The sequence below is a fragment of the Oreochromis aureus genome, linkage group 3 (genome assembly GCF_013358895.1).
Source record: "Oreochromis aureus strain Israel breed Guangdong linkage group 3, ZZ_aureus, whole genome shotgun sequence".
NCBI classification, from domain to species: Eukaryota; Metazoa; Chordata; class Actinopteri; order Cichliformes; family Cichlidae; genus Oreochromis; species Oreochromis aureus.
The window spans coordinates 52,141,444-52,156,835 of NC_052944.1; positions in this window are offsets into that span (position 1 = coordinate 52,141,444).

Genomic DNA, 15,392 nt, shown 5'->3' on the forward strand with positions numbered 1-15,392 from the left:
TTAAGCTCTGATATCACAGCGAGGTATTTAATGATATTTTAGTGTCAGTGATAACAGCTGGATTTTTTTTAAAGCAGCTTAGCTCCAATAAATGTATCAGAGCTATCATGATTATCGAAACACGAGAGGTTGGCCCAGTGATCAGCTATGTTGCCTGAGCTAAGTTCCTGATTCTGATTGCAATATCTGGTCTTTCTGTGTGGAGTTTTCATGTTCTCCCCGTGTCAGTGTGGGTTCTGATCCGGGTATTCCGGCTTCCTCTCACAGTCCAAAGATATGCAGTTAGTGGGGATAGGTTAACTAGTCATTCTAATGTGAGGGTGACTCGCTTTCTGTGTCGATGTGGTAGCCCTGTGACTGACTGGCATTATGTCCCTGCCCTAAGACAGCTGGGATAAGCTCCAACCATTTCATGTTGTGAAACCTGCTGCTAATCGAACTGATGAAACCCTAGCAGGTTAGTGCAGGATAAACAGGTTAGTTTGCTGCACTGTAATGAGTTTAAAGTAAAGAACAGTGTGTGACTGCTGCACAGTGGCCATCTAATATAAAGACAGCATGAACAGTGTACTCTGAGTGTGGAGGATGGACATCAGCCAGGACATCTGATGAAACATAAGCTCACATCTAGATGAATTCAGTTGTTTACATCCACAGAAAGCAGCAGGTCAGCTAATCACAGCCTGTACACTAAGAAAATCTACTGGAGCTCTCTATAGGAATTATTGTGAGATTGAGTCTTCCCAGCCATTATAACAGAAATTCTCAGAAATTCTAAAATTCTCGCTACTTTGATAAAATCAGAAGCCACATGACAGTTTGTAGATCTATGGTTGTATTTCCATAGTAAACAGGATGAACTGAGCTGTTCTTATCAGATTGATGCCATCAGTTTCCTCTCCGTTTCTGCTGCATGTGATAACATCAGAGGACTGAGTTCTGGCTGCAGCTTATCATCAAACTTTCTGTTCAATACTCACTTTTATCAGTTTCTCTTAAAATCATTCAGCTGGTAGCTTAATACTACAGTCACATTAGTTCTATGTTAGAGAGGCAGCTGTGCAGGCCTTCGTCAAGAGGCTACCTGCTAATTACTAAAATACTCAATAAATATTCAATAAATAATTAAACCTTGTTTGCACATTTATATTTAAAGTGTGGTGCTAAATAAAGTGCTCATTAAAGTGCTTTTAATTATGTGTAAATGTTCTCCTAAAGTGAATCCTGGAAATTCTGGAAAGTAAGAGTTCTACTTTACAGCATGTTTTTAGAGATTCTTACTTATTTATACGAGCCCTGGAATCTCGGTTTAAAAAAAAAAAAAAAGAAGCACTAACAACTACAACATTACTTTTCTTATGTCTGCTATACAGGAGTTGCTGCTCACACCCTGAGTTGCACTAATGAGTCTGTCAGATGTCCCAAATGGAATGTCAGGCCGCATGCGTACTCACGCCGGACACCTCCTGACCTTATTTCCATGAGCCCTCGACTCAGCTGCAAAGTGCTTACAGGCTCAGTTTCCTTTTCATCAGAATTATCTGCTGTCATTCAGACATAAGTTGAGCAATGGTTTAACCAATTTTCCATCAAACCATAAAGGGAAGCCGGATTTAAGCAGAACATAGGATGTAAGTTGAGGAAATATAAGTTTGACTACGGAGCACATCTCCTTCAGCTTTCACGATGATGGATTGCATTTCTCTCAGTCAACTGACTGTTTAGGGGAAAAAGCGGCTAATAGTTAGTGGGTTCTGTGTTTGTGGATGTCTGTGGGTTGTTGTTTTTTAATCACACTAGGAGTGAACAAAAGCAGAAAAAAACCCTGTAAAGATGCAGACTGTGAAAGTCTGGTTTATACCATAAATCTTACCAGCTGTAACTGATAGGGATGCACCGATACCGATACTGGTATCGGGTATTGGTGCCGATACTGTAAAATGTGTGCGTACTCGTACTCGTAAAAGTTAACCGATACCATGAACCGATACTCATAATTCCCATGGACTTAAACGCCACGGTAACATAAGGTGTTCACAGTTGATGTTATGTGATGTAACTCTACCCTGAATATAATTTGCCCTGTAATATGTTGCAAGGTAAATACAGGTAATTAGAGCAATCAAACTGTTACGTTAATCATAAAAGTATTATTTTATGGTATGTAACTCTGAAGGGAGTTAAAATATTTTTCAGAGTTCTAATTTTCTGGAGGCCTGTGAAGGTAGCATAAAACGGGACCTTGCATGGGGAGATGCACGAGGTTAGCTGAACCAAAGTGAGAGACTCGGCTAGTTTTACTGAGGTTAACCAGCACAAAAGAGTGTGTGACTAGAAAGCTGACCGTGTGAGAGCTTCACAACAGAGTGTGGGTGAAGTGACTTTTTGTTTCAATGGTCGCACCACCGTGCTGTGTTTCCAGCTACGACCGCCGAGGCTACAGGCTAGCCCGGACTGCTTGGCTGCGCCTCGGAGGCAGCCGCTATGGACTGTCGGAGAGCTGGACAGTGACGGGCTAACGTGCTGTAGCAGAGACAGCATCGGGTCCGCAGGGAGTGGATTTAGTGTGGGACTGGTGAATGGCGACCTACCGATCAGCTGAACTGTAAGTCAGACTTTTGTGCTCTTACTGGGGAGAAGAGGATTTTTCTCCATCGTCCGGCGTGAGCAACAAACAGGCCTGCAACAAGTGTGAATGTGAGTGTGTGTGGCGCCCATGTGTGAATATTGTATGTTTAGTGGATTTATATAATGTGTTTTGGAGTGTATATTAGTGAGTCACTTACCAAAAGGTGATAACATAAGTTGGGTTGTTTAATATAATTTGAAAGGGAATTATTTCATTTATACAGTGTATTTCATTTGGTTAAGGAATTGGAATATCATTTGAGTTTAAAAAAGAGATGTGTTGTACAGTATTTGTCTCTGCCCTTACGTTCAGTGAACGTTTCGTTTGGGTTAAAGAGTTGTGTGGGGTCGTTTCTTTACTACTGGTTAAGTTTAACTTGTGTGTGGTAGAAGTATCGGTTTTTGTACTCGGTATCGGCAAGTACTCAGATCCAAGTATCGGTATCGGATCGGTTTGAAAAAATTGGTATCGTTGCATCCCTAGTAACTGATATTAGAATTTTTTGTGTTTTAAGTTATAAGCACGTGTCAAGACTTCTGTCTCCTAGCAACATTGCTGAAGTGATCCTTTTTTTGTTCCCTATTAATGATCTACAGTAATTTGTGATATTACCCCCATAAAATAATATGATTTTAATGCAATCATTGTGATATATGCATTGGATAAAAAATTATTTTGTCAAGACTGAATGTACTTCTATGTTTACAACTGCTCGGGAAGTCCTCAGTCCGAACTGACTTTATGGTTCATATGTGTCAACTCAGGGAACTCCTGTCGTGACCTTTCCTCTGTGAGCACACACACACACACACACACACACACACACACACACACAGAGAAACAGAAAGATCATTAATGCAGAGGATTGCAGCAGCGCTTGGATTTTCACTCTCTGTCAGATTTCAGAAGAACAGTCACATGAATTTCATTCCACATTTTTCGCCTTTGCTTCAATTAAGATGTGTCTTTAAATCTACGATACCTTTCTGTTGGGTCTGTGTTTCCACAGGCCCCGCTAGTTTAGAGACTTATTCCTCATGAAGAACGGAAAACAAGACAGAACATCTTCAACCGGTCCTTAACTTGCTAACGAGGGAAAACTTTGGTCAGAACCAGGCAGTGGCGCAATGCTTCTGTCTCTAGCCCAAATCCTTCAAAGAGTAGCTCTCCTCGTAGCTTTTTATTGACATGACAGTTACAATACACAATAGTTTACACAATACAACACAACACAAGCACCTCCCACCGTAACCCCCCCCCCCCCCTTGGTTACAAAGACAAGGCACTATGTGTGTGTATGTGTGTGCACGTGTATGCAAAAACGTGTGTGTGTGTGTCATGAGGGTGCGTTTGTGTGACCTCCTGCTCACCAAAAGGATCATAAAAGCAGGAAGCTTACCAAACATCAAACAGAATCTTCACAAGGGATGTGCTTGTGATAAAACACTACAGGCTCCTCCCAGAACCTCGAGAGGCTGGGGAGGGGCACAAAGGAATGTCTTGATCCTCTAGTTTGAACTAAGACTTTACAAATTTAAGAAACACAATGACAACATTCAACAATTTAACTTAACACTTTCTTGTTCAAATAGTTTATTCACATAGTAAAAAAGTAGCTGGGGAACTCAGTAAGTAGGAACAGCAACAGTTTAAAGACATTTTCTAAAATACAGAGGATTTCATCATCCGCAGTTCGTGAAAACTGCAGTTAAAAAACAAATCAGTAGATTCACAAATGATGGATAAAGACTCACTAGAGGTACGCTTCATGTACTGATTAACATACACTTACAAGATGTGCATTAGGGTGCACACTGGTTATGGCATTGTGGATTTTGCTATATGAATATGCTCAAGCGTCTGTTTGAGTTAAAAACTTGAAATATATGTATATATGTATATTTTGAATCAGTAACATAGATAAAATGTTTTTGGATAACAAACGAGTCACATTTTAAACACTGTTTGAATAATCAAAGAGATATTTATAAAGGGCAGGCTACAACAGACATGCCTACCGGGCATACCATGTACAGTAGTCTGCAATGTGCATTGTGTCGAAACTGTCCATATCTGTCCTTGTAACATGTTTATTTCTTTTCAGAATAAATGGCTGAGAAAAAAACCCATCAGTTGAGGTAAGTGTTCACCACAACTAAACAGTACCGTGTTTTGTTTTGCTTTGTTTTTTTAGTTTCTAAGGGTCAAATTTCTCTTTGGGATAAAAATTAAGCCAACATCCAAGTCTCAAAGGGCTCTTAATGACACGCCCGGTGTGGCAGGCTTGTGGAGTTTATAAAGAGGACCCAAAAGGCGGCAGCTCTGGTGCAGGTGAGTCTTTATTACACGCGTGAGTACAAACAACAAAGGCAGGTGAACGAGAACTGAAAAACCTAAACTGGGTGAAACTAACAAAACAAACCAGAAACACAGATGCAGGGAGGTCCGGGGAAATCACACATGGCGAGACGCAGGGAGAACGAGGGGAAACAACACAGACGAACCAGCAACGAGGACGAGTGAACACACACAATAAATACACACCAGTAATCAGGGGATGGGAAACAGGAGGAACACACCTGGGAGACATAACAGCTGACGAGGTGGGGAATGTAAACAGGACACACTGACAAAAGACACAGACTGTCACAATAAAACAGGAACTACACATACAAGGACACACACGGGCCGAACAGAGAAAACACAAAACAGAAACAGAACAGAACAAAAATCACACTAAATAGAAAAACACAAAACGCTGGGTCAAACGGACCCAGGATCATGACAGTACCCCCCCCTCAAAGGCTGGCACCAGACAGCCCAACAAGAAAACAAAAACAGCCAGAAAAACAGAAAACCCGACCAGGGCGGGCGGTGGGGGCCCAGGACGGAGGGCTCGCTGCAAAACAAAACCAGTGCACAAGAGGGACAAAAACCGCAACACGAGCCACCACCAAAAAACAACAACAAAAGACGCACACCGGAGCCCCAAAAAACACAGTCCAAAACCGAAGAGTTCAGGGGGCCGACCGCACAGAAGTCCAAACAGTTCCGGGGGCCGACCGTGCGGAAGGCCGCGGTGGCGATGTGGACCCAGGTCAGGGGGCCGGCCCGGGGGCCGACAACCCAGGAGCCCGGACAGTTCAGGGGGCCGGCCGTGAGGACGGCAGCGGCGGCGACTCAGGCAAAGGCGGTCCGGAGGCCGCCCACGACGGCGATGTCGCCTGGCCAGTGGCCTGGAAAGTGGCCAGTCAGCTGCAGACCCCGACGGGGTAGGACCAGGCGAGGCCGAAGACACGGAGGCTGGACCAGGCGAGGCCGAAGACACGGAGGCTGGACCAGGCGAGGCCGAAGACACGGAGGCTGCTGCTGGCGTGGCTGATGAGGCCGCAGGTGACGGCGTGGAAGCCGGAGACGAAGAGGCCGCAGCTGGCGGCGGCGTGGAAGCCGGAGACGGAGGCGCTGCAGCTGGCGGCGTAGACGGTGAGGCTGCAGCTGGCGTGGAAGCCGGAGGCAGTGGCGCTGCAGGCGGCGGTGTGGAAGCCGGAGACGCTGCAGGCTGGACGGGTCCCTCGGACCCTCCAGCGGAGACTTGAGACGAAGGCCGGACGGGTCCCTCGGACCCTCCAGCGGAGACTTGAGACGAAGGCCGGAGCGGTCCCTCGGACCCTCCAGCGGAGACTTGAGACGAAGGCCGGAGCGGTCCCTCGGACCCTCCAGCGGAGACTTGAGACGAAGGCCGGAGCGGTCCCTCGGACCCTCCAGCGGAAGCCAGGACTAAGCCAGCAGCCACGAAGGCCACTAGCAAACACGAAAGCAAAGGGTGCTGTGCTGAGCACTGGCTCTGCTCAGACAGCGCTGACACGGAGTTATTCTCTGAGGGCTGCTTAATCTTCAGGGGTCCAGAAACAGCTGGGGACTGAAACCTAGCTTCTGGGGAGGCCCTGGAGTGCATATCGGTGCCTGAAGCAGCTAAAGTGCAAGAAACTCCCTGGCTGGAACTTAGACTTTCTCCCTGCATGGAGTGAATGAGTGAAACTGGTAATACTGGAACCTGTACTGCAAGTAACGGTGACACTGGAGGCACAGGGACCTGAACTACAGGAGCCTGACCTACAGGGGGCACTGGAGACCGAACTGAAAGCGATACTGGAGGCACAGGGACCTGAACTACAGGAGCCTGACCTACAGGGGGCACTGGAGACCGAACTGAAAGCGATACTGGAGACACAGGGGCCTGGACTACAGGCGGCACTGGAGACTGGACTACAGGCGGCACTGGAGGCTGGGCAGCTAAGTGAGCTACTGGAGGCTGGGCAGCTAAGTGAGCTACTGGAGGCTGGGCAGCTAAGTGAGCTACTGGAGGCTGGGCAGCTAAGTGAGCTACTGGAGGCTGGGCAGCTAAGTGAGCTACTGGAGGCTGGGCAGGAATGGCGGAGCGAGGCTGGGACGAGGAGGTGGGGAGTTTGTGTAGCTCTGAACGTGGAAGTCCCAAGAACAAAGCAAAGGATTGCAGTGGAGTAAGCCCAGTGTCTTCCACCACATAATCCTTCCTTCGCCGCTGCTTGCTCCTCCTGCAGGGCCTGACTTCTGAAAGCAGCGGTGGAGTGACACCAGAAAACTGAGCTGAGAGTGAGTGAGCAGCTGACACTGGTGACTGAGCTGAGACATAGCTGTTCACTTTAGTCTCTGCCACACAAAACACAGCTCCGGAATAAACAGTTCCACAGTCCGAAAAAGAAACAGAGTCCTCACTCACCACAGCCGGCGATTTAGAAGTCCGAACGTCCGGCTGTGGGGTGGCGTGCTGGCGGCGCGATCGTCGTTTCTTCCCCGCAGACGGCTCCGACAGGCCGGGCAAAAACACATCCGGTGAGTCGGGCAGCGAGGCAGGAGTGGCAGAGAGCAGGTGAGGTGTGCGCTGAAGGAAGGCCTGAATGGTCGGAGAGAGCGAGCCAAACAGCCACGGAAGACCAGAGAAGAGCCGCTGTAGGCGTGTTTCCAAAGCGCGACGAAGCTCCTCCGGGGGATGTTCCAACCACAGGCTGAGAAGATTCTCAACGGAGAAAATGATGTCATCCCTTAGCTCCTCGGACGGATTCACTGCCGCTGGGTCCATGGTGGCTGGTTCGTGCTGACACGCCCGGTGTGGCAGGCTTGTGGAGTTTATAAAGAGGACCCAAAAGGCGGCAGCTCTGGTGCAGGTGAGTCTTTATTACACGCGTGAGTACAAACAACAAAGGCAGGTGAACGAGAACTGAAAAACCTAAACTGGGTGAAACTAACAAAACAAACCAGAAACACAGATGCAGGGAGGTCCGGGGAAATCACACATGGCGAGACGCAGGGAGAACGAGGGGAAACAACACAGACGAACCAGCAACGAGGACGAGTGAACACACACAATAAATACACACCAGTAATCAGGGGGATGGGAAACAGGAGGGAACACACCTGGGAGACATAACAGCTGACGAGGTGGGGGAATGTAAACAGGACACACTGACAAAAGACACAGACTGTCACAATAAAACAGGAACTACACATACAAGGACACACACGGGCCGAACAGAGAAAACACAAAACAGAAACAGAACAGAACAAAAATCACACTAAATAGAAAAACACAAAACGCTGGGTCAAACGGACCCAGGATCATGACACTTAAGGTCAGTTCTAAAAAACAAAGTCAGTCCCTGAAGCTTATTTGTCCCACAGATGCTAATTTGGTGATTGTGGGAATGTGTAAGGAATGTTTTGGGACTGTCCCCCTGTCTGATCTTAAAAAACTAATTTTGTTGTTACATTACAGCAATATTGAGGAAACATTTAATGGTTGATCATGGAGCAGGATGAATGTCAAAGGGAAAGTCCCTGGGACGCTTCCGGTCTTGCGCCTGGTACGCTTCCGGTTATGCTTCCATCCGGCGTAGTCATCCGACCGGTCCGTGCTATATCGCCCCTCCTGACCCGCAGTGGTATAACGTGTTGTAGAAAAGTTTGATCAATTCTCTATCTTTCTCTCTCCCTCTCTCTCTTACAAAAATAATAATTTCTCCGGGTTTTTTTCTTATACGCTTATGGTACCTGACAGAGGAAGTTGAAGCATCCCGAGCTCTCGGAGGTAACTGACCGGGATGAACAGACGGTCGTCTGACTCCTTCTTGATGTGCGTAAAACAAGTCCATCTTCTTTTAGGGTTTCTGTTTTTCTGTCTTTTGAGCGTTTCTGCTAATGAGAAAACCTGTTGTAAAGTAGCTCAAAAAATGAAGAAAAACTCTTTACCTCACAAAAACCAAAATACCTCTTCAGGGTGTTTTAATAAAATTATTTAGGACAGAGTTCTGAATATGTGTGGGATGCTTCTTTTAACTAAGGGTTTTTCTCACAAAACCAAACTACTTCATTCGAAAGTGAAATTGTTTTAATTGTTTAAGTAGGACCGATTTCTGAATATGTGCATGGTCCTGTTTTTAGTCTGGGTTATTTTACACATACAAGGAGATGAGTGGGCGGCCCGTATGAAATTCTTTGCATGGTTACAAGCAATAGAAAGTCCTTTTCATTACAAGCACTGGTGTAGCATGCTATTGTAAAAAGAAATAGCCTTCAGTCTTTACTGAGAAAATGGTTATCAAGATCTTTGTTATAATGTTGATGATAAAACTGAAACATTTAAATGGTGTTCTAAACAGAATTTAAACTATGAGTTCAACTCTTGTCTGTGAAAAACTAACTGCTGCGATCATTCTGTCTCTCTATACAGCATGCGCTCCGCTGACTCATCAGAAATCTGCTGCGCTACCCCCATGAACTTTTCATGCCCCTGGAATGACCCCCCTCACTCTCTGGACAAAACATAAATTTTTTCCCCGCCGGACACGATTAGTCACACATATGGATCATATTACTCACACATCTGGAATCGATTAGTCACTTCCGGAGTACTTCCGGTAAGGTCAAAAGGTCAAGGCTAGGGTCATCAATCAAATTTTGACACAAGCCATATACCAAACCATAGCAAACTAATTTCATTAGTAGAAATATATCTAGCTTATAATTCAAATTGTGAAGAAAAACACAACATCCAGTATCTTAACAAAAACATTTCTGCTCTGAACTGGAAGAAAAAACCCTAAGTAGAAGCTCACATCAAGACAATAGCTCCTCAGTTCACAGTAGCATCGCTCTGCTAACATGCTAACAGCACATTTGAGCTACTCACCCCCTCCCTTCCTGCGCTGAATCGTAGGGGAAGCAAATCACTCAGGACTCACTAACCCCCTCCCTCCTGTGCTGAATCATAGAGCGAGCGAATCACTCATGACTCGCTAACCCCCTCCCTCCTGTGCTGAATCATAGAGCGAGCGAATCACTCATGACTCGCTAACCCCTCCCTCCTGTGCTGAATCATAGAGCGAGCGAATCACTCATGACTCGCTCACCCCTCCCTCCTGTGCTGAATCATAGAGCGAACGAATCACTCACTCACTCACTCACCCCCCCCTCCTGGCTCGCAGCTTCTTCTTCTTCTTGGTTGGAAACCAATGTTATAAGCAAGACTATCGCCCCCTGGCTCACAGCGCCAGTGGACATTTAGATGAGAAAATATATATTTGACACATGTAAGGAAAATACTAATAAAATAAAAATAAACAAAAGAAATGTTCCTTTAGAAATTCTTTTTGCTCTTTTTGCTATATAAAATAGTTGTTTTCTTTAAGAATCACTCATCTTAGCAGTAGGATTTACATTAAAAGAGAAACAAATTAAGTTTGAGTGAAAATGTACATTTTTGCACTCTCTGGTCAACTGACTCAGTGACTCAAATGACTCAAAAACCCGATTCACTTTGGTGAGTGACTCATTAAAACTCGATTCAGTAAAAAGAATCAAATTTACCATCACTAGCGTGGGCCAGTGGCGGGAGCCCATACTGAGCTCCGCCCCGGCAGGAGAAAGAGAAAGTGGGAGAGAACGAGAGAGAAAGAGAGAGCAGAGGCGAGAGAGGAGAATAAACAAAACAAAACATAGCGCCTGACTGATGTCAGCTGGCGAGGTGCGGGGACCATGACAAATTCATATTGAATTTTATTTGTACTTTATGCTTTTTTGGTTGTTAGGCAGAGTTTCGCTCTATACTCACTAGTTTTTATACTGGTATAAATAAATGCTTATGGCAAGAGTCAGTTTTTTCCCTGTATCGTGGCCCCACATCACCTTTACTTGCAGCCTGCATATTGATGTGGTGTGTAAATATTTTTTAAAAAGTGTTATTCAAAAAAAAAAAAATTTAATATGAAGACAAAATGAGCAGTGTTACAGGCATAGCCCTAAAAAATATAGCCTCATTGGTGGTGTATTCTGTGTTGCAGGAAGAATGTCAGAGCAAGAGATGTTCACCCCTACGCATCAAAACTTCAAATAAATCGCGCATGAGCAAAGCCGCTGCTTCCGCCCTGACTGTAACGCAGTGACCAGACTAATTCCCATCATTTTTTCACATTGTCACTGGTTTTTCAATTGTCTCTTTTTGGTCCATTTAGATTGTTAATGTAGTTCATTAACAATGTTATGGTTAAAAATATTCTTCTTTTACTGTTACTTTTTTGTGGATCACAAGGTTTAAACTACTACTACACACACAAAAAAGTTCACATTTGCACTTTTGTGTTGTTATACAATATTTGACATTTAAAAAAGCAAACAAAACAGTCCATTTTAGGAAATATTAGTGGGTGTTTTTTTGTTTATTTGTTTGTACTGCTTGGACACTAAATCGGCCCGCCAATGAGATGACCGTGCCAGGAGTGGCCCACAGGTCATTTGGGTTTGAGACTACTGGTTGACTAAGTTTTAGGTTTCATTTTAAAATTTTAGCTCTAACCTTTAGGGCCCTACATAGTAAAGCTCCCCAGTATTTATCTGACCTGATGAAACCGCATTCATCTTCCCGAGCTTTAAGGTCATTAGGTCAGAGACTGCTGGTGGTACCGTGCGTTTGTTTTTAAACTCATGGTGATCGGGCTTTTCAGACAGTGGCACCATGGTTGTGGAATTCTCTTCCACTTGTCTGCTATACGTACTCCATTGATTCTTTTAGAAAACAGCTGAAGACATTTTTATATAGAAAAGCTTTTGATTAATTTGTTCTTATGTTGTTTTAATTGTTTTACATTGCTGATTCATTTACTGTTACATTGCTTTATATTTCCAGTTCTTCTGTAGTAAAGCACTTTGTGATTTTTATCTGTGAAAAGTACTATATAAATAAATTTTACTTACTTCTTTACTTACTTACTGAGACATAGGTTTCCCGCTGAAACACAAATTTCCAAGACATAAGAAAACAGGCTAAAGTTGTACTTTATACCACAGTTGGGAATTTCCTGAGTTACAGCAAATTTAATCGAAATTTGTTGACTTTGAAATACAGTGGCTTGCAAAAGTATTCGGCCCCCTTGAACTTTTCCACATTTTGTCACATTACAGCCACAAACATGAATCAATTTTATTGGAATTCCAGGTGACAGACCAATACAAAGTGGTGTAAACGTGAGAAGTGGAACGAAAATCATACATGATTCCAAATATTTTTTACAAATAAATAACTGCAAAGTGGGGTGTGCGTAATTATTCAGCCCCCTTTGGTCTGAGTGCAGTCAGTTGCCCATAGACATTGCCTGATGAGTGCTAATGACTAAATAGAGTGCACCTGTGTGTAATCTAACGTCAGTACAAATACAGCTGCTCTGTGACGGCCTCAGAGGTTGTCTAAGAGAATATTGGGAGCAACAACACCATGAAGTCCAAAGAACACACCAGACAGGTCAGGGCAGTGGCGGTCCTAGCCTGTTTGGTGCCCCGGGCGAACACGCCCTTCATGGCTAAGACAAAGGAACTCAGTGAGGACCTGCAGCTGTGCATTGTGGCTGCTCACAAGTGAGGAATGGGCTACAAGGCCATATCCAAATGTTTTCAAGTTCCAGTGGTTACAGTGCAAAGTATTATTAAAAAATACAAGATGTTCCGCACTGTGGAAAATCTCAGAGGACGTTGTCGGAAGCCAAAAGTGAAACCTGTGTTGGCCAGGAGAATAGTGAGAGAGGTGAAAAAGAATCCAAGGATCACCACCAAGGCCATTCTGGTGAATCTGGACTCTGCTGGTGGCAATGTCTCAAGGCAGACAGTCCAACGGACACTGTTGGGTTGCACGGATGCAGACAAAGGAAAACGTCACTTCTCCAGGCACTTCTAAGGCATGCCAAAGCTCATTTGGCCTTTGCAAATGCTCATCTGGACAAAGAAGAAGGTTTCTGGTCTTCAGTGTTATGGTCAGATGAAACAAAAATTGAATTATTTGGTCACAATGATGTTGCCTTCATTTGGCATAAAAATGGAGAAGCCTTCAACCCAAAGAACACCATCCCCACTGTCAAACATGGTGGTGGGAACCTAATGCTTTGGGGGTGTTTTTAGCCAATGGACCATGGAACCTAATCACAGTAAACAGCACCATGAAAAAGAGCAATACATGAAGATTCTCAACAACAACATCAGGCAGTCTGCAGAAAAACTTGGCCTTGGGAACCAGTGGACATTTTAGCACGACAATGACCCAAAACATACAGCAAACGTGGTGAAGAAATGGTTAGCAGACAACAACATTAACGTTTTGCAGTGGCCCAGCCAGAGTCCTGACTTGAATCCAATTGAGAATCTGTGGAGGAGCTAAAGATCAGGGTGATGGCAAGAAGACCTCCAACCTGAAAGATTTGGAGCTCATTGCTAAAGATGAATGGGCAAAATGCCTGTGGAGACATGCAAAAGCTGGTCTGCAATTATAGGAAGCGTTTGATTGCTGTAATAGCCAATAAAGGCTTTTTTCTATTGATTATTGAGAAGGGTATGAATAATTCTGGACATGATACCTTTTGCTAAAATATAAATAAAACCTGAGAAATATTTTTTTCCACAATGATGCCTCTTGTACATCGTCTTATTATCTTTGGGGAGACACCTGTGTCATTTCTGCTCAAAGAAGAACTTGCTTGTTGAACAAAAGTAACTTTAAGTCAAAATTCGGCAGGGGTATGAATAATTATGGGCTTAACTGTATATGACCCTATATATGAGAGAGAGAGTATGCATAGTATGCAAACGGCTACCAAACAGACATCATAATTCGTCATATAATGGGAACAGGACAAATCAACAATTGACACGGACTAATTAATATTATATTATTGTATATATTGTTTGGAGTTTAGTCTGTTACTGTTACTATTTTTACCATTTCTTCTTGGAGGAACTATAACCCACATAATTTCCTTAGGGATTAAGAAAGTATTCTGATTCTTCATGTTTTAGGATACATGACCTGCCATTATCCAATGACACATCTGCTTACCTGTATCTTTTGCTCGTTTCTTCTTGTAGGAGCCATAATTAAATGTATTGAATTTTAATGATCACTGGGTTTTCATTTGTTTGGCTATGGTGATGTGTAACGAGAGTCACGTGGGACATTAAGAGAGCGTTGTCAGTCTGTCTTTCACTGGTTTGATTTTGACAGAGAGCAGAGCAGGGCTGGGTAGCTGTAGTTTTTGTTGAACGCAGCACAACGAGTTTCCCCTTGTTGCATTAGAGCTGTGATGTTTTAAGAGTTTGAATCGCGAGCTGATCACATTGCTCTGTAAACTTTTCAAGCACTTTAATAAACAAGCAAGCAATTCCACCTCTCGCATTATTACGTACAGTTGACAGCGCATCAGGCAAATAGGCAGGCTCCACCCCCAGCCTCTAGCGACTGTGGAAGTCGCTACACTCCTCCTCTTCTTTTCTCTTTTTTTTAAACTTTAAAAACGGGTTGTGTGTGAGACTTTAAATCAACAAAATATAAAATATACATTTTAAATTGTTATTGATCCCTTTACCCCGAGTCCTAAAGTGTATATTTATTTTCTTACTCTTCTTATATTTGTTGTTTGTTTACTTGCACTGCTGTAACTGAAGCCTCGTCGTCTCGTCTCTCTATATACTGGACTGTATGTAGCGGAGATGACAATAAAGTTTACTTTGACTTCAGCAGCGAGCAGGAGCACCGAGGGCTCTCGCGCTCACTTTTCGCCTATTGAATTTCGAAAAAACATTGGTGCAAATTATATGTCTGTATCATAATGTCTGCTGTTTTCGTGTTGTTGGTTTGTTTTTATTTTGTTTTATTTTGCAAGTTGGTTATTAGATGTTGCTCCAGCCACCCAGAGAATCCCCGACCTCTCCTCCCTGTGCATAAGCAGCAGGCGCACTGCATAACGGAGGGCGCCCTTACTCCCAGCAAATGGGCGATAGAAAACCGATCGGTGCCTATGCCATTCCCAATATGCGCTGGCATGATGTTGGGGCAGCATGAGTACGAGCAATTTTTTTTTTTTTTTTTTTTTTGCCGATGCCCGTGATGCCGCCCCCACCACGATGCCGCCCCGGGCAACCGCCCGTGTCGCCCGTATCTAAAACCGCTACTGGGTCAGGGATAAAGTTACTGAGAAATTTAAAGCAGGGTTAGGCTACAAAAAGATTTCCCAAGCCTTGAACATCCCACTGAGCACTGTTCAAGCCATCATTCAGAAATGGAAGGCAGGCACATGCAGGGGGGCTGGAGGGGCTTGAGCACCTGCCCCTTTCCTGATGGGTGTCCAAAGTGCCCTTTTGTTGAGCCAACTTTTTTAAAAATTTGTATTTATTTATTTAATTTTAATGTGTG